This window comes from Euprymna scolopes, chromosome 2, assembly GCF_053919585.1.
Source record: "Euprymna scolopes isolate OS-2025 chromosome 2, ASM5391958v1, whole genome shotgun sequence".
Lineage (NCBI taxonomy): Eukaryota > Metazoa > Mollusca > Cephalopoda > Sepiida > Sepiolidae > Euprymna > Euprymna scolopes.
In genome coordinates, this window is record NC_136483.1 from 200871410 (window position 1) to 200895257 (window position 23848).

The 23848-nt window shown below is 32.6% G+C and overlaps 1 protein-coding gene and 1 pseudogene across 29 annotated transcripts in view; both read left to right on the forward strand.

The window, feature by feature from the left end:
- LOC145301788 (uncharacterized) overlaps positions 1–23848 on the forward strand; it is a 533649-nt gene that overhangs the window by 107297 nt on the left and 402504 nt on the right. The window lies entirely within an intron of this gene.
- Positions 8514–8631, forward strand: LOC145243676 (5S ribosomal RNA; annotated as a pseudogene).

A 23848-nucleotide genomic window follows, 5' to 3' on the forward strand; every position in this document is an offset into this window, starting at 1 on the left:
CAGAAGAGATGTTGCGAGTTTGTCTCTGCTTTATTGTTATTTTCATGGAAAGTGTTTGACTGAGCTTCAATCTATGGTCCCCCCTCGCCAAACTTTCACAAGAAACACTAGACTAGCTGAAAACATTATCAATAATTTTCCCCACTCTTTATCTGTGCCTAAACCTAAACATAGATTCCATGATCAAAGCTTCTTTCTTAGAACTGCACGCCTGTGGAATTGTCTTCCGTTTTCCTGCTTTCCAGCTGTCTATAATATGGTTGTCTTCAAGTCCAACGTGAACAAGTTTCTGAGCCGTTCCACTTAAGTTAACAAATTTACCGAACTTCCATTACTATCGATTACTATATTGTCCTTTTGACTACTCTACACTCTTTAACCCTTATCCTTGAGTGGCCGATCGGCTTTGATAAGTGGTGAAACCTATGTAAAAAAAACAAAACAAAAAAAAATAATAATTTTTTCTTGAGAAAATGTGACTTCTGAAAACTAAAATTGCTAATTCAAATATTTTTTCTAACATGAAAACTACAACATTCTCTTACAAATCATAAAGTAAGGTTAAATTTCCAAAAATTAAATCTGTTTTATTTTTAAATTTTATTTTTGTAGGGAGCTATGACCACAATTAATTTTGACATTTTTTGTGAACCCATCTGTTGATATTCATAACTCTCTAATTAAAATAGTACAATGGGCTTTTGCGCAGTTGGATATAAAATATTCACCATGACAATTTTTTTTTTCAGTGCAGATTAATCTACAATTTCCCTTCAGTGAAAAGACCCGGTGGCTAACCACAATTCAGAACAATTATTTTCTCATAAATTTTATGTACTATCTTTTATTAGCAAGGCTACTCGGATTTGCCGATTTCATATGTAAACATATGCAGACAGCTCCATTTATATGGATTCAAGAAATGGAGCTGAATAAGCGAAGTAACTACTAAATAAATCAGTTTCCTTTAGTATCTCTCTCTCTTCCTCTCTCTCTCTCTCTCTCTCTTCCCCTCTCTCTCTCTCTCTTCCCCTCTCTCTCTCTCTCTCTTCCCCTCTCTCTCTCTCTCTCTTCCCCTCTCTCTCTCTCTCTTCCCCTCTCTCTCTCTCTCTTCCCCTCTCTCTCTCTCTTCCTCTCTCTCTCTCTTCCTCTCTCTCTCTCTTCCTCTCTCTCTCTCTTCCTCTCTCTTCCTCTCTCTTCCTCTCTCTTCCTCTCTCTCTCTCTCTTCCTCTCTCTCTCTCTCTTCCTCTCTCTCTCTCTCTCTTCCTCTCTCTCTCTCTCTCTCTCTTCCTCTTTCTCTCTCTCTCTTCCTCTCTCTCTCTCTCTCTCTCTCTCTCTCTCTTCCTCTCTCTCTCTCTCTCTCTTCCTCTCTCTCTCTCTCTCTTCCTCTCTCTCTCTTCCTCTCTCTTCCTCTCTCTCTCTCTCTCTCTTCCTCTCTCTATCTCTCTTCCTCTCTCTATCTCTCTTCCTCTCTCTCTTCCTCTCTCTCTTCCTCTCCCTTCCACTCTCTCTCTCTTCCTCTCTCTCTCTTCCTCTCTCTCTCTTCCTCTCTCTCTTTCCTTTAGTACATAAAATGGTTGAAAAACCAGACAAGATCTGCACAACTTTAATGGTCAATAATGATTTTTCTAAATTTTAGATATTATTCATCCAGGGCAGTGCCGATCAAGAAAATATCAACTCTGTGACTCTTTCTTTTGTAGTTTTTTGCTTTTAGCTGGACATAGAATTGCCATCTGTATAATAGATTAGCTGCTCTTGCTCGCTCTCTTTCTCGCTTTTTCTCGCTCCCTCTCCCTCCCTTCCTCTCTCTCCCTCTCCCTCCCTCCCTTCCTCTCTCTCTCTCTCCCTCCCTTCCTATCTCTCTCTCCCCCTCCCTTCCTCTCCCCCTCCCTTCCTCTCTCAATCTTTCTGGATTCATTGTCAGGGATAGATTAATCTGACTGGTTTTGAACAATTTATATAATTTTTTCATTGGTTAATTATTTTATTTCTTATTGGTTAATTATTCAAATATCGTTACAAACATTTCAGGATGTTACTACTATTGGTAAAGTTTATTTTATTAATATTAGTTTTTTATTTTTTTAGTAATTTTTCTAGTATTTCAAGTTTTCATTTATTATTGCTCTGTTCAAGTATAGATGTGTTGTCAACTAAAATCTTCCTGAATTGAGACAGAGGACAAAAATGTTGATTAATCAAGTGTTTAAATATAATACTGTTTTCGAAGCGATGCATGGTTAATCTCCTTGACAAACTGGTGTTAGTCAAACCTGTGTATATGTTTCGCCTCTATTGTTGGAGACAGTCTCCCAAAGGGCATGTGAATTCATAAAATAAGTTAGTTCTGTTAAGCAACTCAAAAAAACGATTGGGAATTTTTAAAATAGGTTTAAAACCATGGAATGAATGCAGTATTTTAAAAGAATCTAGCTAAGAGGAAGCGAAAGTTTTGTTGAAAATAATTCTCTCAAAATGAAACGAGTATAATGCCCAAGTTAAATGGAAATTGTAATATTTTTTTTTTAATGATTACATTTTTTATTTGACGAAGTAAATTGTTTTTTTATGATTACAATTCAAAAAACTTGCACATATGAAAGTTTTGCTCTAAACTGCATATGCATATCTCGTTCTCATATGCAATCAACCAAACGAACCCAATTCGATTGAAACACTGCTTTAAAAAAATCTGACGATTGGTCTTGAAGTTTAAAAACACCTTTGAACCAACTCTGACAAAAAAGTCTCTTCATACGAATCCCTGCTTTTTCTACTGGTAACATTTGAAACAGTATAACGCCATTTTCATTTATGGATAAAATAGCGACTTCAATGAAAATAATTGGTATGCCCTGAGACTTATGCAAATAAATCACAGCAAGACTGGCAAAAATCCGACAGTTGTCATGTCGGATTATTTAAACCCCCCCCCCCCCCATGAGAAAAGGGAGGCTTTCACGTTGGCTGGCATGTTGTATTGATAGTTATTTTCAGTTTAAGTTTTTTTTTTTTTTTTTTTTATTGAATTAATGGATTTCATGTTCTATTGAAACTTGTCTTCTTTTGACAGCTGATTGGATAGTCACTTCGGCATTATTCATCTGTTTAGGTAACATGCTGAAGATTGGCTCACAAACTAGATGAATACCAACAATGGGAAATCTTTCATACAAATCATTGTCATGGCTCAGATGAAGTCGATCAGTATTCATTGAGATAATCTGTGTGGATTTTGTTTAGTGCCATCGGTCAAGTGGAATAATCCATTTATTGCTGTTAATCCTCGACTGGATGTAAAGGCAAAGCCGTAACCTGAGAATCCTTTAAAAAGTTCTTTATAATATTGTAGATTTGATTTTGCTTCTCTTCACATAAAGTTATTTAGCACAAGTAGCAAACGCCATCTTTATAATGAAATGTTTTATGCACATTATATTTATTGCAACGTACAAATGTACAGAAAAATTAATTTTTAGTCAACATTAAAAATATTCTTAGATATAGGACATATGCATGGGAGCCAAACTCGAAACGTTTTTTTGAAGGGAATATAAATAGCAAAAAGAACTTGTTTGAAAATTTGTTGAAATAACGAAAACTTTAGTCGGAAAAGGAGGTTCTTTTAATTTTGTTTGGATTTCTGTAGATTCTGAGTTCTTTAGTAGATTTTGGGGGGGCTGGGTTATTTATAATCTGCAAATCATGACGGTGTTGTAATTAAACTCAAGTCCACAAGACAACTCCCTAACTTTTTGGTCTTTCTCAAACCTTATATTTTGTTTTTTCTCGTTCATGAAAGAAAAACTTTGAAATCGATAGATAAGACATATATATGCGAGCGGGTGGAAATCACCAGCATTGAGGCCATGCTGATGAAGTCACAGCTACCCTGGGTCAGGCATGTCTCCAGATTGGACAATCATCGCCTGCCCAAGATAGTCCTATATGGCAAACTCTCTGCTGGCCGTCGTGACAGAGGGGCACCGAAGAAAAGATATAAAAACTCTCTGAAGAAGTCCCTCGGTGACGACCACATTGACCACCTCCAGTGGTCTGCTCTTGCTGCTGACGGTGTTACCTGTTGCCTCCTTTGAGATTCTCCGCACAGAGAATCTGCGGGAGACATGCTGCAGGAGGAAGATTCGGGAAGCCTCAACAGTCACACCTGACATGTCTTTTGACTGCAGCCGCTGTGGCCAAATTTGCTTGTCTTGCATCTAGCTCATCAGCCACAAGCATGCCTGCAATCAACGTGGAAAACCCCCTTCATAGAATCTTCGTTTGTGAAGTACTGCCAAGATATATATATATCTCGTCTGTCTGTTTAAATGCATGTTTGTATGTCTGCCTAAAACTTTTAACAGAGGCGACGGATTTGCACGAGATCAGTATCGTTTTGAAGCTCGACCCTTCAGACGACAAATATCGAAAAATTGGCTAAACATTAATTCCTTTACCATCAACTGGGCACTTTTCTACAGGAAGTGGTCATTTTTTTCGCCGATTTTTTTTTTCGAAAGTCATCCCCCTTTCCGATTGACTAGCCTTAATTTAAACATTTGTCACTTCCAGTTTGGCGATGGGCGCAACAGTAAAGATGTCACTTTTTTTTTACGTTCTTTTCCTCCTTCATGGTACGAGTTCGAGCCCGCCTGCCTACTACCACTTTTTTTTTCATCTCTCCCTCCCCCTTAAATTAACGAAAAAATACTTAAAAATATTACGTCTAGTCTGCACCATCAGAGTACTCTTCTACGACCACATAGGGAACATCTACGCCCAAACGGATGGCGTATCTATGGGTTCCATCCTCAGACCCATTTTCAGTGAGTTCTACATGAGTCACCTCGAAAACCTGATACATAACAACACCAATAAACCTACTATCTATGTAAGATATGTAGACGATATTCTCCTCCTTGCTAACAACCAACAAATCCTTATACTTAAGGACCTTCTCTAAAACAACTCTGTACTCAACTTCACTGTTGAATTAAATGTTAATAACAAAATCCCTTTCCTCGACGTCTTTATTGACAATTCCAATAAGACCTTTAGCACCTCCAACTACAAAAACCCTATCTGCTATAATTCTTACCTTCTAAATTTCAAGAGTGAATGCCCCTGCCGATACAAAATAGTCATCATCAAAAACCTCAATCGAGCAAAACTTATCTCTTCCAACAAAAAATACTATTCATCGAACTAAAAAATATTAAACAAGTCTTCATCAACAAGTTTCCCAAATTATATTGTTGACCAACACAAACTCCATGCTCCAGAAGTTAAACAACACTCCCACTAACAGTACCCCCCACCCCAACACATGACACTAATATAATAAACCTATTCTATTGCAAGCAAATGCATCCGGGCTTTAAGTTGGAATAAATCGCTATAAAAAAACATCATCCCTAGATACATCTCGTATGACCACAAGATTATCACGCCGCCTCACCTGCCATAATGCCAAATCTAGTGCCATTTTCCAACATTTACATAAAAGCACAACACTAGTTAACAACACCAAAATACTACACAATGAAACGAATGTAAAAAAAAAAAAAAAACCTTAAAATCCTTGAAGCTATTTATATCAAAATGCAAGAACCTACCCTGAATCAGGTCACATTTCAGAATAGTACCAATATGTTCAAATGCTTCATAACTCCTCCAAAGTCCCCCCACACCCACCGATTCCTGCCATTGACCCTAGCACAGGCATTTCTCCTACCACTCCAACACTCCTACAGCTGTCAGCAGTCACAACAAACTTCACTTGCACCCAACTATTATTTAAATAAATCTTCCCCATAATACCTTACTGAGACTAACACACATTGATGTGGAGATGTTTTTACAAAAAGTTCAACCCGCAGACACATTGACAAGAAAAAAATGCTTGGACCATGCATCCATATGTTCAATGTATATACAAAAAATATAATACGAAAAATTGAAAACATAACAAAGGTATTACTAAACAAGCATTCTGTTGTTTTTAATAATGTCTGCCTGATTATATATATATATATATATATATATATATATATATATATATCCCTAAAACCTCTGGTCTTGATGGAGGGGAGACTAAAACTTGCTGCTATAGTTTCAAATGATCTGAAATAACAGCAAGGGGAGACTTTGTTCCAAATATTTCTCATATGTTATATCTTCTCTCTTTTGGAAATAGGGTACGATTATGAATATCTCCAGTGTCAAATAATACATTGTGAAATTTACTTTACGTATGAAAACCAAAGAGAGGAAATATAACACAAGAAATATTTGGAATCCAGTCTCCCCTTGCTGTTATTTCAGATCATTTGAAACCATAGCAAGTTTTAGTCTCCCCTCCATCAAAGTCAAAGGTTTTAGTAAAATATCTGATATTTTAAAATTCATATACAAAACGAGGGGAGAAATATTTTAGCAACCAAATACTAGAATACTCATCCCAAACAGAATATTTTTACGAAACTTTTTTGTCCTAACAAAACTTAAAATCCAAATATAAATGTTACTAAACCGTGTATACCTAGAATACTTATTCCAATTTTGATCAAAATATATTACATAATTTTATTCTATTATTTAAGGCTTAGGCTTAAGCAGTCTTAAGAAGAAATTGAAATTCATGGAATCTTGCTTAATTGGTATCTCATGACTAGGGTTCAAATTTAATGGAAATGTGAAATATTTTCAAAACTTAAAACCCCTTTAAAGTACTTTTAAAAAAGTTGAAATTTATCGAATATTAATTGATATCAAATACCTGTTAAAGTTTCACAAAAATTGTTTGCCTTCTTTCCGTGAAACTAAGCTAAAGTAAATTTAGTGATGGCACGATTCCAATATTTTTCCCGATTCCGATACAATTACTGGTTCTGATTCTTAATAAATCTCTAAATATTGTACTATAGTTATTTTTCCCAATTATTGTGAAAAACACACACACACACACACACACACGTTAAATGTGCATATATTTTCTCGAATGTAAAAACACTTGTGGGAGTGATCGATTGATGTTAGTTTTACTGGTAGTTTAAAATCAATAAATATTATTTTATTATTAGCAGTGGAAGATTTTGTTTTTAAAAAATTCAAGAAAAAAAGACAAAAGAATCGTTTTTGGCATTGGAAAATATACACATTTTGCCGATTTCGATATCAATTCCGATATGCCTAAAATGTCCGATTTTTCCGATTCCCAATTCCAATTAAGTCTCAACTAGTAAATATACTCTGTATTTAGAACCCTTACTTAGCAGCTGTGTTCAAAACTTCATAATGATCGGTTTTGGAGTGAATCTTGTAAATGCCAATGCGTATGTGTTTATATATCTAACTTTATATATAGGTATGTCTCCTGTTGGTCTAAATATGATCTCATTTTAAGAAATGAAAAAAATAAACATCGAAATTGAAAAGAGTACTTTAAAAGATTTTGTCTGAATTGGTGGAAACACAATTCTACTTACGTTTTTCCAGTCTTCCCCCCCCCCCTATTCAAACTGTTTTCTGTTGATGCAGCTCTTTCCCCATCATGTTCTAAACCTTCTTTCTGCAAATTCTATATTCATATATTAAAAAGAAATCAACAAAACCATCATCATACACTCCTTATAAAATTGAACGGCCGAGTTATTAAATAAAACTACATTTCAGAGAATAAAAACTTTATAAAGTCTTTCATTCTCTAGATTTGAAACGAAAATAAATCTGATCGGTTTGTACATGTTGGCAATCTCTAACAATAAGAATCTTTAGTTAAAAATGGAACTTCTGATGCTGATGTTTGGTTTTAACCCTGCCTTTAATCTTGGCCATAAACTATTGCTGCTTGAATCTCTTTCAAGTTACCGATGAGTACATCTGTATTTTAGTAAAAAGTAAAGTAAAATATATCCATTTTATTTTTTTGAACTTTGGTCCATGTTGTTAAGAAAAAAAAAATAAAACTAGTTAACTTTTCCTAAAAATAATTTGACTGGTTAGACTTATTTTTGTATCATTACCATTTTTTTTTTTTTTTTAACGGAGATATGAGTGACTCTATATTCGTCATTAAACTTCATCTATTTTTGGAAAAAATGAAATAAAATTTAGGGGAGAAATTCCCGGCATAGTTATTAGAAATATTTCACAAGTAAATATGCTATTGGGCAATGTTGAGTATGTATAGTTGATAGTAATATATATATATATATATATATATATATATATATATATATATATATATATATATATATAGTAGATAGAGCAATTAGAAAACAAAAGTTGATGATAAAAATCAAATAAATTATTAATCCATCAAAAATTCAAACTATGAATTATAATAAAAATCCGTAACCTTTTGATTTTCAAAGATAAACTTTTTTCATTAGAGAATAAACGTTAGTAAAAGAAAAAAAAAGCATGAATTTGAAAATATAAAAAAATGTCGACTTTTTTGTAAACTAAAAAGTTATTTTCAATAGAATTAAATGGAATAAGAATGAAAGTATGGCATAATCGTGTTGACACACCGGTTCCCTTTAGATCACCAAAGTTAAGCAACGTTGAGCTTGGTCAGTACTAAAATGGGTGACCATTTGGGAATTCCAGGTACTGTATGTGCTCTCCACTTATCTCGGCATTGTCTACTGTCGTCTTGTACTTCTTACAGCGGGACTCAAGCAGTGCCGATTCACAAGAGGTGTAGTCGGGATTGCGCAATCCTTGCCTCACAATTACATGTGCAGCTACCCTTACAGAGGATATCCATTGTCTTTTGTGACTGAATGGAAGCATTGATCGATTGATCAAAAATGAAAATATAAGTCGACTAATTAATTTTTTTTTTTTTTTTTTTTTTAACTAATATTTATCCTCTTATGAAAAAAGCCGATCTTTGAAAATCCATGGATTTAGGATTTTTCTTCATTATAATTGTTTGAGTTTTTGATGGATTAATAAATATAGTAATTTATTAAATTTTTATAATCAATCTTCTCCCTTCCATATCTGCTATCAAACGAGTCTAGTTGCAAAAAAAAAAAAAAAAAAAATTTTTTCTAAAGAAAAAATTTCTAAGCAAATTAAAGAATAAAATGTTTGCCATTTGCAAAGAACCGCTTGATTTGAAACAACGACTACAGTTACCTTCGGTTGATGGTTTCGCATTTTCTATTTTCCCTCATAATGAAAGACTTCCACCTTTCAAGTGTTGCCTAAATCGTGGGAATCCTTGCAGAATGCTAGAGGCAGATACGGAATTACTTTACTTGCAACGATCATAGACCGACGTGTATAGGAGGTGGAGGTGGCAATGACCTTCACATGTGTCAAATAGAAATACTCTTCTGAAGAGAGTATGGAGATTTCTTGTTCTCTACTCTCTTTGCTCCCGCACACACACACACACACACACACACACACACACACACACACACACATGCATTCGAAAAACAAACAAAAAAAAAACCGTTGAGCCAGCTGTTGGGCTCATATTAAATTGTTATTGCATGAAGCTGACAAAAAAAATTAGTTTTCAAACTTAGTAAGGTTTAAAAAGAAAAGACTAAATCCAAAGTTATATCCTCCTCTGTCTCTATGTACACAGATTAAATATTATTACTATTGATGAGGCGATTCTAATATTTTTTCAGATTCCGATACGATTACTGAGTTTGATTCTAATAACAAGTGTCCAAAAGAACCTGACCGCCACAAAAGCATAAAAGTAATCACCTGTGCAACTATAAAATTCCTATCGAAAAAGTTAATTAAATGGCATCAACTGAAGTTCCTTTATATAGAAATTTTCTAATATTTGAAGCTTTTCATAAAAAGAACAATAAAGTTAAAATGTTAAAAAAATCAAAGTTGATTTGTTAACAATGCCCGTGTATTTGTAGTCTCAAATTTCTGGCACCGGAAAATTTAGTTCACATATTTTTTTAGGTGTAAGCTAGATAGGATTTTCAAGTTAAATTAAATTTTTCAGTATCTTCTGTTTATTGAATTGTTAGGTGAAAGTACAGAATAGTTAACAATGCCCCCCCCTCATTCATTTAAATTACCTTTATATCAAATCAGGGTGATATAATAGTATGATGTGGTACCCTCTACCTCTATTTTTTTAATTTTCAAGGTAGCATGTCTTTAAAAAAAAAAAATCTCCAATTTGGAGAGTACTTTCACCTAAAACCCAAAAGCAGGTTAGCAGTCTTGCAGAAAATTAATATATTATTTAAAAAGCAAAAATTACTCTTCATCCGGCAGTTATTAATCTAGTTTAATTTTCATATTACATATCATTTATTATAAATTTATTGTAATTTTTTTTTTTTTTTACACATTACGATTGGTGTATATTAACTGAGTATGTTTCAAGTAAATCATTAATATATATATATATATATATATATATGTTGGTGATTTAGTAAAAATGTTTGTTTTTTTTTCAATTATATTTCACTCTTTGTGTATAATAATCCTTTTTGTTTAAAAGCTTAATGTCTGTTAAATATAACAGAGCACATATAAAACAATAACAGTATAGTTATTTTTCATGCAAAACAACTCCTCCAGCATGTTAAAATTTCAGTACATTTTTTTACAGATCTGTTTTATTACATAGAAACAAACGGTTATATAAAAAGAGACAGTATTGACATAATAATAATTGTTTGTTTCTGCATGACGAAACGGATCTGTAAAAAATGTACCAAAGTTTTAATATGCTGGAAGAGCTGTTTGCATGAAAAATAAATATTTGGATTTCGGAATATAACTTTACTGTTATTCTTATATATATATAATTACAAATGAATAATACCAAGCATTAATTTATTATAAATTAATTCTAAAAAGTTACACAAATTAGACATACATACCTGGGTTGTTGCTTTCTACTAATACATGTATTACACAGTATTTGAAAATACTTTTTTTTCCTTTTTTTCTTCTTTTTTTTTTTCTTTTTTTTTTTTTTTAAACAATTTTTACCCCAAACAAGGCACGGTGCCACTTTGAAGTAGAAGGCTACTATCGGGGACATAAGTTGCAGGGGCATTATGAAGGGAGATGAGTAGCAAGATGTTTGTTCACATTAAACTTGAACTTCTGCATGTCAGTACAGTTGGGAAAGCAGAATCGTGGAAGGGAGTTCCAAAGTCTAGCAGTTCTGGAGAAGAAACTATTGGAGTGAAAGGCTTTCTTATACCTAGGGATTTCTAATGTAAAGGGGTGAGACTTAGTTGCTTGTTGGAGGTACAAGTGCTTGTAGTTCCTCAGAACATTCACCATTACAATACTTGTAGAACAGGCAGAGGGATGCAACATTTCATCGATGGGACAGAGGCTGAAGCTTAGATGACAGTTCAGGACCTATTAGGTGGGTGACTCTCTTTTGAACCCTGTTCAGGAGCGAGAGACAAGCAACAGATGCACCAGCCCAAATGTGACAACAATACTCCATACATGGGCGAATGGTGGCCTTATAGAGATACAGGATACTTTCAAGCATAAGTAGATTTCTAGACTTATATTATTGAGTTTAAATAACATTGAACCAGGAGGATGTTGTAATATAGATTTGATGAACAAATAAAATAAAAAGGCAAAAACTTTTCATTTCGATTATCGTAAATGGTTGACAAGAATAATCATGTTCATAAATGTTTGACAAGAATGATCATGTTCATAAATGTTTGACAAGAATGATCATGTTCATAAATGTTTGACAAGAATGATCATGTTCATAAATGGTTGACAAGAATAATCATGTTCATAAATGGTTGACAAGAATGATCATGTTCATAAATGGTTGACAAGAATGATCATGTTCATAAATGGTTGACAAGAATGATCATGTACATAAATGGTTGACAAGAATGATCATGTACATAAATGGTTGACAAGAATGATCATGTTCATAAATGGTTGACAAGAATGATCATGTTCATAAATGGTTGACAAGAATGATCATGTTCATAAATGGTTGACAAGAATGATCATGTTCATAAATGGTTGACAAGAATGATCATGTTCATAAATGGTTGACAAGAATGATCATGTTCATAAATGGTTGACAAGAATGATCATGTTCATAAATGGTTGACAAGAATGATCATGTTCATAAATGGTTGACAAGAATGATCATGTTCATAAATGGTTGACAAGAATGATCATGTTCATAAATGGTTGACAAGAATGATCATGTTCATAAATGGTTGACAAGAATAATCATGTTCATAAATGGTTGACAAGAATAATCATGTTCATAAATGGTTGACAAGAATAATCATGTTCATGTATGGTTGACAAGAATAATCATGTTCATAAATGTTTGACAAGAATGATCATGTTCATAAATGATTGACAAGAATAATCATGTTCATAAATGGTTGACAAGAATAATCATGTTCATAAATGGTTGACAAGAATAATCATGTTCATGTATGGTTGACAAGAATAATCATGTTCATGTATGATTGACAAGAATGATCATGTTCATAAATGGTTGACAAGAATAATCATGTTCATAAATGGTTGACAAGAATAATCATGTTCATAAATGGTTGACAAGAATAATCATGTTCATGTATGGTTGACAAGAATGATCATGTTCATAAATGGTTGACAAGAATGATCATGTTCATAAATGATTGACAAGAATGATCATGTTCATAAATGGTTGACAAGAATGATCATGTTCATAAATGGTTGACAAGAATGATCATGTTCATAAATGGTTGACAAGAATGATCATGTTCATAAATGGTTGACAAGAATAATCATGTTCATAAATGATTGACAAGAATGATCATGTTCATAAATGTTTGACAAGAATGATCATGTTCATAAATGGTTGACAAGAATAATCATGTTCATGTATGATTGACAAGAATGATCATGTTCATAAATGGTTGACAAGAATGATCATGTTCATAAATGGTTGACAAGAATAATCATGTTCACAAATGGTTGACAAGAATAATCATGTTCATAAATGTTTGACAAGAATAATCATGTTCATAAATGTTTTACAAGAATAATCATGTTCATAAATGGTTGACAAGAATGATCATGTTCGTAAATGGTTGACAAGAATAATCATGTTCATAAATGGTTGACAAGAATAATCATGTTCATAAATGGTTGACAAGAATAATCATGTTCATAAATGGTTGACAAGAATGATCATGTTCATAAATGTTTGACAAGAATGATCATGTTCATAAATGGTTGACCAGAATGATCATGTTCATAAATGGTTGACAAGAATGATCATGTTCATAAATGGTTGACAAGAATGATCATGTTCATAAATGGTTGACAAGAATAATCATGTTCATAAATGGTTGACAAGAATAATCATGTTCATAAATGGTTGACAAGAATAATCATGTTCATAAATGGTTGACAAGAATAATCATGTTCATAAATGGTTGACAAGAATAATCATGTTCATAAATGGTTGACAAGAATGATCATGTTCATAAATGTTTGACAAGAATGATCATGTTCATAAATGGTTGACCAGAATGATCATGTTCATAAATGTTTGACAAGAATGATCATGTTCATAAATGTTTGACAAGAATGATCATGTTCATAAATGGTTGACAAGAATGATCATGTGCATAAATGGTTGACAAGAATGATCATGTTCATAAATGATTGACAAGAATGATCATGTTCATAAATGGTTGACAAGAATAATCATGTTCATGTATGGTTGACAAGAATGATCATGTTCATGTATGGTTGACAAGAATGATCATGTTCATGTATGGTTGACAAGAATGATCATGTTCATGTATGGTTGACAAGAATGATCATGTTCATGTATGGTTGACAAGAATGATCATGTTCATGTATGGTTGACAAGAATGATCATGTTCATGTATGGTTGACAAGAATGATCATGTTCATGTATGGTTGACAAGAATGATCATGTTCATGTATGGTTGACAAGAATGATCATGTTCATGTATGGTTGACAAGAATGATCATGTTCATAAATGGTTGACAAGAATGATCATGTTCATAAATGGTTGACAAGAATGATCATGTTCATAAATGGTTGACAAGAATGATCATGTTCATAAATGGTTGACAAGAATGATCATGTTCATAAATGGTTGACAAGAATGATCATGTACATAAATGGTTGACAAGAATGATCATGTTCATAAATGGTTGACAAGAATGATCATGTACATAAATGGTTGACAAGAATGATCATGTACATAAATGGTTGACAAGAATGATCATGTTCATAAATGGTTGACAAGAATGATCATGTTCATAAATGGTTGACAAGAATGATCATGTTCATAAATGGTTGACAAGAATGATCATGTTCATAAATGGTTGACAAGAATGATCATGTTCATAAATGGTTGACAAGAATGATCATGTTCATAAATGGTTGACAAGAATGATCATGTTCATAAATGGTTGACAAGAATGATCATGTACATAAATGGTTGACAAGAATGATCATGTACATAAATGGTTGACAAGAATGATCATGTTCATAAATGGTTGACAAGAATGATCATGTTCATAAATGGTTGACAAGAATGATCATGTTCATAAATGGTTGACAAGAATGATCATGTTCATAAATGGTTGACAAGAATGATCATGTTCATAAATGGTTGACAAGAATGATCATGTTCATAAATGGTTGACAAGAATGATCATGTTCATAAATGGTTGACAAGAATGATCATGTTCATAAATGGTTGACAAGAATGATCATGTTCATAAATGGTTGACAAGAATGATCATGTTCATAAATGGTTGACAAGAATGATCATGTTCATAAATGGTTGACAAGAATGATCATGTTCATAAATGGTTGACAAGAATGATCATGTTCATAAATGGTTGACAAGAATGATCATGTTCATAAATGGTTGACAAGAATGATCATGTTCATAAATGGTTGACAAGAATGATCATGTTCATAAATGGTTGACAAGAATGATCATGTTCATAAATGGTTGACAAGAATGATCATGTTCATAAATGTTTGACAAGAATGATCATGTTCATAAATGGTTTACAAGAATGATCATGTTCATAAATGGTTGACAAGAATGATCATGTACATAAATGGTTGACAAGAATGATCATGTACATAAATGGTTGACAAGAATGATCATGTTCATAAATGGTTGACAAGAATGATCATGTTCATAAATGTTTGACAAGAATGATCATGTTCATAAATGGTTGACAAGAATGATCATGTTCATAAATGGTTGACAAGAATGATCATGTTCATAAATGGTTGACAAGAATGATCATGTTCATAAATGGTTGACAAGAATGATCATGTTCATAAATGGTTGACAAGAATGATCATGTTCATAAATGGTTGACAAGAATGATCATGTTCATAAATGGTTGACAAGAATGATCATGTTCATAAATGGTTGACAAGAATGATCATGTTCATAAATGGTTGACAAGAATGATCATGTTCATAAATGGTTGACAAGAATGATCATGTTCATAAATGGTTGACAAGAATGATCATGTTCATAAATGGTTGACAAGAATGATCATGTTCATAAATGGTTGACAAGAATGATCATGTTCATAAATGGTTGACAAGAATGATCATGTTCATAAATGGTTGACAAGAATGATCATGTTCATAAATGGTTGACAAGAATGATCATGTTCATAAATGGTTGACAAGAATGATCATGTTCATAAATGGTTGACAAGAATAATCATGTTCATAAATGGTGAGAGAATGCTGATAACTTACACTGAGATTTGCAAATGTTACGAAACAGCTAATTGCAGTACATATTTTTTTAGACACCCTGTATATATTTTATTTGCTTATTAGAATTATCTCCTTAATATCTACTTATGTATCTATCTAGCCTGATAGCTTATCAGCATCATGTTTTTTTATATGGAAATCACTCCAGACAAGGCATGAAGTCACTTGATGTAAGAAGCTAAAATAAAAAAAAAATACTACTTCAAGGTAAAAAATTTGCCAACAATAAGTGTTAGATGGAATAGATTTTGATTTAGAAAACAGAAATTCTTCTCTCTTTGTTAGAAACATTGCTCTTGGAATGTGAGGACTAAAAGATAAAATAAGGTTATCGTTTTGTATAATGCGTGTGTGTGGGTGAGGATACTTTTAATCACCTGATAAAATTGAGTTGATCCGTTCTTCAGAAATGGAGAACATATTTAGTCCTTTATATTTCTGACTGCTATTTTTTTCTAAAAAACGTCTGCCATTGATAATCTGCATGTATTGAGCGGATGAATTCCCAACAACTAATCGTTCCATCTTTTACGATTCGCCCTCTTTGTATACATGCGAGAGGATATGTAAGCCAATATTGTTGCTTGGGATAATTACGGATATCCTTGTTGCCTATTTTTAGCGGCACTTAGAAATGCAAATGAATCAGCCATGGTTTTCGGTTCCTATTGAATAATCAATATCGCATATGGTTTCAGTGAAAACGCGATACGATTTATATAAATTTGTGTATCAGAATATTATGCATCAGTGTATGCGTGTGCTTGCGTGAGTGTCAATAATGTAAAAAGAAATTTTAAAAAAAATGATGTTTTGGAATCTAAATAGAGTAGAATCGAAACAACAGATCTGACATGGATAAAACGTTATAAGTTGTGTTAGGATGTTTTATCAGAATTGGGAATTTAAAAAAAAAAAAAAGACAATTTTTGAGTAACAGAATCGGAGCAAATTTTGCCTGATTTCCAATTCCAAAAAAACCCATTCTTTTAATTTTTTGAAAATTAATTAATTGCTAGTATTAATGATAAAATGATAAATATTTGATTTTAAATCGCCAGTAAAAGATCATAATAATAAGTAAAAATGGCACAGGTAAAATAGGCACGAGTGAGTAAATAGGACACAATGGCACGAGTTAAAAAAAAAAAAAAAGATCAACTAAATAGACTTGTTCCCACTTTCAAATATCCGAGTTAAACAGCCCCTCGCTCCCCTCAAATATCCTAGCCAAATAAATAGCTTCTCACTCTTCAAATATTACAGCTAAAATGGCTCAATCTCAAAATTTATCTAGTCATGCTAATGTCACAAATCTTCCTGACTTTCTCACACAATCTTGCTCTATCATCATGCCATGTAAGTTTTCATACGTGCGTTGTGAGTCCTCTGCTAGTTGCTTAATCTAAGTTGTGTGCAGCCTCCCCACCAAATTACGTCCTGTTCTATTTCTGATATGGGCCAAGATCCGAGGAAGGTGTCCGTAGAGTTGATCCCTTTTGGATTGTTGCCCCCAAGAAATGTTATGATTTGCTTTTAACATTTTAGTGTTCATACCCAATTTTCTTCTCCAATCTTTTGGTAAGTCAGTCACACTTAAGTTTCAAACCCATTTTCAACCCTGAACACAAATAATGGGTGGCATCTTCAGATATTGGTTCTTGTTGGTAAATGTTCATAAAATAAATTACATGATTATCTGCCCTTGGCTCTGTAAGCTCATAGTTTTTTTTTGTTTTGACATTTTATTTTATCATTTGTTTTTGAAGCAGCTATCTTCCAATATTGATTTTTCAGACATTTTTTCTTCCTCACAGCTACAATTTTCTGTCACCAAATATATAATCAATAATGAATATCGTTTTCTATCTTTTCATGGATTTTTTTTTTTTTTTCACCTTTGCAGTTCTCTGAAGCAAATCATCCTGCACAACAAATTTTTCAATCAAATCTTTTCTGAGCATTTTTGTTGGTAAAAACCTAATTCATACGAAGCATTGCAAAACTTTTTTGACTTTGCTTATTTCTAGATTTAAGTACTTACATGAAGGTTGCCAACATCCATAGTGAAAATGGTGCTATGAAATTCAAGATTTGAACTTCATATACATATAATATACTAGCAGGGAGACCCAACGTTGCTCGGGATTGGATGATGATCAATGAATATTTCATACTTCCATATTTTTATTGTCATCAAAATCAGTGAAATTGATCATTTTTCAATCAAATGGATTGATTGTTTACTCTAGTTGGGAACTCATCGTAGTGCATCGTGACTTAGTCCACAATATATTGTAGTCTACATTGCACTGTAGAGAATCTACTGTTGATTTTATAAATTGATTTTTATATATAATGGCTTGAATTAAAGTTTAAAATGCAAAAGTCAAGTATCATGGTTCAATTGTACTTCAAACAGAAACATTCATTTTGAATGCACCCCTGTCATATCAAAGACTTTACAGTTGATTTTATGTGCCTGACCTTTCTGCTTGTTCTGTGATAATGACTTGAATTAAAGTTTAAAATGAAAAAGCCAAATATGGTTCAGTTGTGCTTTAACCAGAAACATTCATTTGGAACATGCCCATCATATCAAAGAACCTACTGTTGATTTTATGTTATGCCTTTCAGTTTGTGTGGTAATAAAACTTTTCAAATGCACTTGTGATGTTAGGCTGTGTAAGGTGTTAACTTTGGTCAAAATCGCCTGTTTCTTCTTTCATTTCAATTATCGATATTTATCAAAGACATTCTGATACAAAACCTATCCAAGAACACTGCCAAATACATTAAGTACATTTGTATGAAATTTCATAAAAATCAGTCTAGACATTTCAAAGCCAAATTTTTGCCCAAAAATTGATTAAAAAGCTTGCTGCATGTCTGCATACCTTTTAAGTAAAATTTCAAATGTTTAAACCCAAAATTGGCTGAATAGTTTGCTAGAGACCGCAAAAGTGAAATCTTTTTGGCAGCAAAATTTTCGGCCAAAAATCGATTAAAAACCTTGCCCTATGTCTGAATACATTTTATGTAAAATTTCAAATATTTAGACCAAAACTTGGCTGAGTAATTTGGCAGAGACAGCAGAAGTCAAATTTTTTTAACTTTAACCCCAATTTTGACCCCTTAACATTTGTTTTGGGCTCAAATCAAATTAAAATGTTTGATCCATGTCCAAGTAACGTACATCTAAAATTTCAAGTGTTTAGAGCAGTTTGGTATAGTTTTCAAAGGTCAAATCTTTGAACTGTGACCCTTTGACAGCCAAATTTCTGGTCGAAAACTGATTAAAAAGATTTTCCCACATCTCAATACCCCTTATGTCAAATCTCGAGTCTGTAGACCGAAAATTGACAGAGTAGATTTGTAAGGAATTACGCACACACACACACACACACACACACACACACACACACACACAATTTCACTTTTATAGATGTGTGTGTGTGGTCAAATCAAAGTGTTAAACAATGGATACTAATGTTATTTTAGAACAATTATAGATCGGAATGTTTTCCAACAGAAACAAACTCATATCAAACAAAAAATTGTTTTTTTGTTTCTTCATAACTATACAATCAGAGCAATGATAATTTACTTCGTTTGAATTTTCAGACTTACAAAATAAATAAAAAAATAAATAAAACACGATTAAATATTTTCAATGAAGTCTATTTTTTATTCAATGCACACGATGAATAATTTTCATGGTTTGCCATTTATGATTTATCGTCGGATTTATTTATTAAAAATAAAACAGATGAGAAATTGGAAAAGGGAAGATCTAAAACTGAATACGTCAACGTTTCACACAAGTGATTGTTTTTTGTTTTTTTTTCACATTTTTTTACTTTAATTTTTATTGTCTCAAGGTCATAAGAACAGTGGAGATTAAGATGCTTTATAGAATCAACACATATGTTGGACGACAATAGCCTCCTAAAAAGACAGATTATAATTTATGGTTCCCATGTAGTATTACAAACAAGAGATTAGAACATCATTAATATATACATATATATATATATGGCTATTTCATTTAATCACATAAATTAATATATGAAAGCATAATTTTATGCGTAAATTATTTACTTCAACAGTGCTCAATACATAGGTAGAGCTAGGTAGTAAGTTAGAAAAATATATATGGCAATTAAGCTACACAGGCATAAGCCTGACGAATACTAGTGTGGATGAAACGTGGAATATTCTGTGAAGCTTAATTGCCATATTTTTCTAACTTATATATAAAAAATTTGTCGAAATTCAAAAACTTTATAACGCTTGTTTATTTCATCTTGGATCTCTTCATTACAGCCGTTTCGTTAATAGGATGACAATTCTATGATTTTATGTTTTCATAAAAATTTTCTTTCTCATTAACTCGTCAGATGTCATTTCCATCCAATGTTACAAACAAATAGTTAATTTTGTACATGATAAACCTGGTGCGCTCGTTTTGGGAAAAGAAATTCCATCGCCACGTTGTTACAGGTTGGCCATCTTGGGTACCGTGTAAACCAAAATTCTTGTTTTAAACCTTATTTTTTATTTTTATTTTAGTCTTAATTTCCAATTTTATTTCTGTATTATTTATTACGTTTTTTTACAAAAAGAGGTTTAACTATAACAGTGAAATTGTTAAATAGAAAATAGAGGTCATCAAATGTAACTGTTTCAGAAATGTGTGTGTGTGTGTGTGTGTGCTTCATTTTACTTTAGTTGAAGTTCTTGATTTCTATATGAGAGACGTAGATATTTTAGTGTTCGATTAAATTCTCATTTACATTTCAAATGTTGAGTAAAGTTGGGAATGTTAGCTTTCATCTCACTAATTGGCCAGTTAACTGTGCTGTAGTATTTTTTTTTTTTTCAGTTTCTTGATCTTGCTTATTCCAGGACCAGAATTCATCTAGTCTGGTAGAATATCCAGCTTAGTGCAGTTACTATAAGCAACATCATTTGGAGAAGGCTCATCAAGCCTTGTATAAGCCAGTATGGAGTAATAATACTAAAAGCTACCTCATTTGGGCTTTAAATACTGTATTTTTAATATTTAGGGTTTACTTGTTGGGGGAAGTGTCATCATGGTATCAAGTTGATGTGACAAACCCCTGTACATTTGAGGATAGTGTTTTGTGAGCATTCATGTTCTTGTGTGTGTGTGTCTATAGAAGTGAAATTGCCTGTCTGTATATATGTGTGTGTATACATTTCTCTACAAAACTACTCTGTCAATTTTCAATCTACAGACTTGAGATTTGACATAAACTCCTCCGCCAATTTTGGGTCTAAACACTTGAAATTTTACTTGGATATGGACTAAACTTTAATTTGATTTGAGCCCAAAACAAATGTTAAGGGGGGTCAAAATTGGGGTCAAAGTTTAAAAAAATATTTTACCTCTGCGGTCTCTACCAAATTACTCAGCCAATTTTTGGTCTAAATATTTGAAAATTTACATAAAGTGTATTCAGACATAGGGCAAGCTTTTAATCAAGTTTTGGTCGAAAATTTGTCTGCCAAAGGGGTTAAAATTCAAAAGATTTGACCTTTGCTGTCTCTAGCAAACTATTCAGACAATTTTGGGTCTAAACATTTGAAATTTTACATAAAGGGTATGCAGCAAGCTTTGTAATCAATTTTTGGGCGAAAATTTGGCTGCTAAGAGGTAAAAGTTGAAAGAGTTGACATTTGCAGACTCTACCAAACTCCTCTGCTAATTTTGGGCTTAAACAGTTGAAATTTTAGATATAAATTACCTGGACATGAATCAAACTTTTTAATATATATATATATATAACATACATAGGGCCCGAGCAAAACCAGGCTGAACTGCTAGTATACCTATAAATTTTTTTTTTGGCTCTGGCATTAATATTAAAGTGTACTTTTTTTATTTAAAAATTAAAGCGAACTTAATATATGCAGTCATGGATATGAGTCACTATATGAAGGTTAATTTGCATATTCCTTTGAAAAACTAGCTTTAATTAATTGCTTATTCATTAATTAATAATCATAAATTAGTTAATCTTCATGAAGTCGCTCGCATATCAATAACTGAGTATATTAAGAAGTTTGCTTTAATAATTTTTTAATAGGAGGCTTTTAATATCAATGTCAGAGCGAGAAAAAAAAACTCAACTTTATAGGTGTATATACATGTGTGTGTGTGTGTGTGTGTGTGTGTGTATGTGTGTGTGTGTGTGTGTGTGTGTGTTACAGCCTTTGTTTATATCTGTCTTCTGGGAAATGAAATCTCACATGCTGTATTGCTATTACAATCTCTTATTTTCATTTTTGCAATCTTTTTTTAATATTGAGTTTTGACCAAATCTTTTGCCGATATATGAGGGAATAAGAAAAATTTATTTCATACAAAAAACATTGGGGGTGGGGGCAGAGGTTGAAGAGAGTCCAACGTAGGCGACTAAATATTAATCCCCTTTGTTTGGATTTGAAACCGACGGTACCGATATTGTTCTGGTCTCTTGTAACACGAATATAAATGAATATTGTGTCCTTATTATTTTTAATTTATTCGCACACTCTGCTGAAGTTCTCTCTCACTAATTTTTTTTATATATACTAGAACAGCGTTGTCCGGTATTAAACGTAACGTTAAATCCCTTTTAAAAAAATTAAGTAAAAAAAAAAAACAAACAAACAAAAAAAAAACGGAAAGAAACCGAGATGTGTGCATGCAAGTATTATGCTTTTTTTCTAAGCCGTTCATTTCTTGTAAGTAAAAAAAAAAAAAAAAAAAAAATACTCTCTCTGAGATTGAAACCAAAACCTAAAGACAGTGAGTCAAGTATGATAACCATTAAGCTAGCTTGAGACAAGCTTTAAAAATGTTTTCAAACCTACTTATCTAACATAAGGAAGCTGTCATGTGAACCATTCATGCATGTGCATTCGTGAAACAGTTGATAAACATAAAAATCCAATGGCTCTCTACCCCACGTACCAATTTTTCAATTTTGATCCCTTAGCGGCCTTTTCTCCAGACGAAAAACCAATTAGAGTTTTCTAGATGTCTGAATACCCTATATACCAAATTTCAAGTCTGTAGATCAGAAATTCGTTGAGTATATAGGTTGAAGTGTCCTCAGACACACACATTCTCACTATATATAGAGAGAGAGAGAAAGAGAAAGAAAGAACGTGCTGTAACACTACACATCTAAGACAAGGTCTATCTCAATAACTTCGGAAAAACACTTCAGAACGATTTCCCAATTCCTGCTGATATCAAATCATTTTCCTTTATTTTTATTTTCATTTGGTTTTTACACTTTTTCCCCTTCTTTCAATTTTCTTCCTTGCATCCGTCTTGATCGAATTCAGCATTTCCTGATATACCCTCCTACACAATCTATTGTGTGCCAACTATTTCAAGCTTTCTTTAACAACTTTTTTCTTTCTTCTCTCAATTCTTTTCTTGCACACAAGAATTTGGTATGCATCAAAAATTAAGATTCCAACTCAACAATCACAAAGATCATATATAAACATGCACACCTGCATCCCCCGCCCCTCCACACAAGTAATAGGGAAAATAAATGAAAACAAACAACACCTACACACCCACGACCGCAATTCCCACTCAATGACCCTGAACTGGCCTCAGTGAAACCAGGGGTGAAGCACACTCGAGTTTGTAAAAGTTTAAGGACACATTTCATTTTCACTCCTTAGGAAAAGCACTTATCCTCAAAATGGCTTTTCCAAATCCTCTATTTTTACAAAATTTCTGACGAAGACGTTTATAGAGACATAAGATCGTCCAAAACGCGTTAAATTATTTCCAGAAATGATTTTGATAATTTGAAAAATGAAAATATCAAATACCATACTTTGAGGTAATTGCGCCAAGTCCGGGGTAATTTCGCTAACCAGCTAAAAGTGCTCTTTTAGCAACCACACATATAAAGAGCACTTTTTTTAGTTGGTGCAATTACCCCAAAGTATGGTAATAAAACAGGTATATAAAAAAACATAACAATTGTTGATGACCCCCAC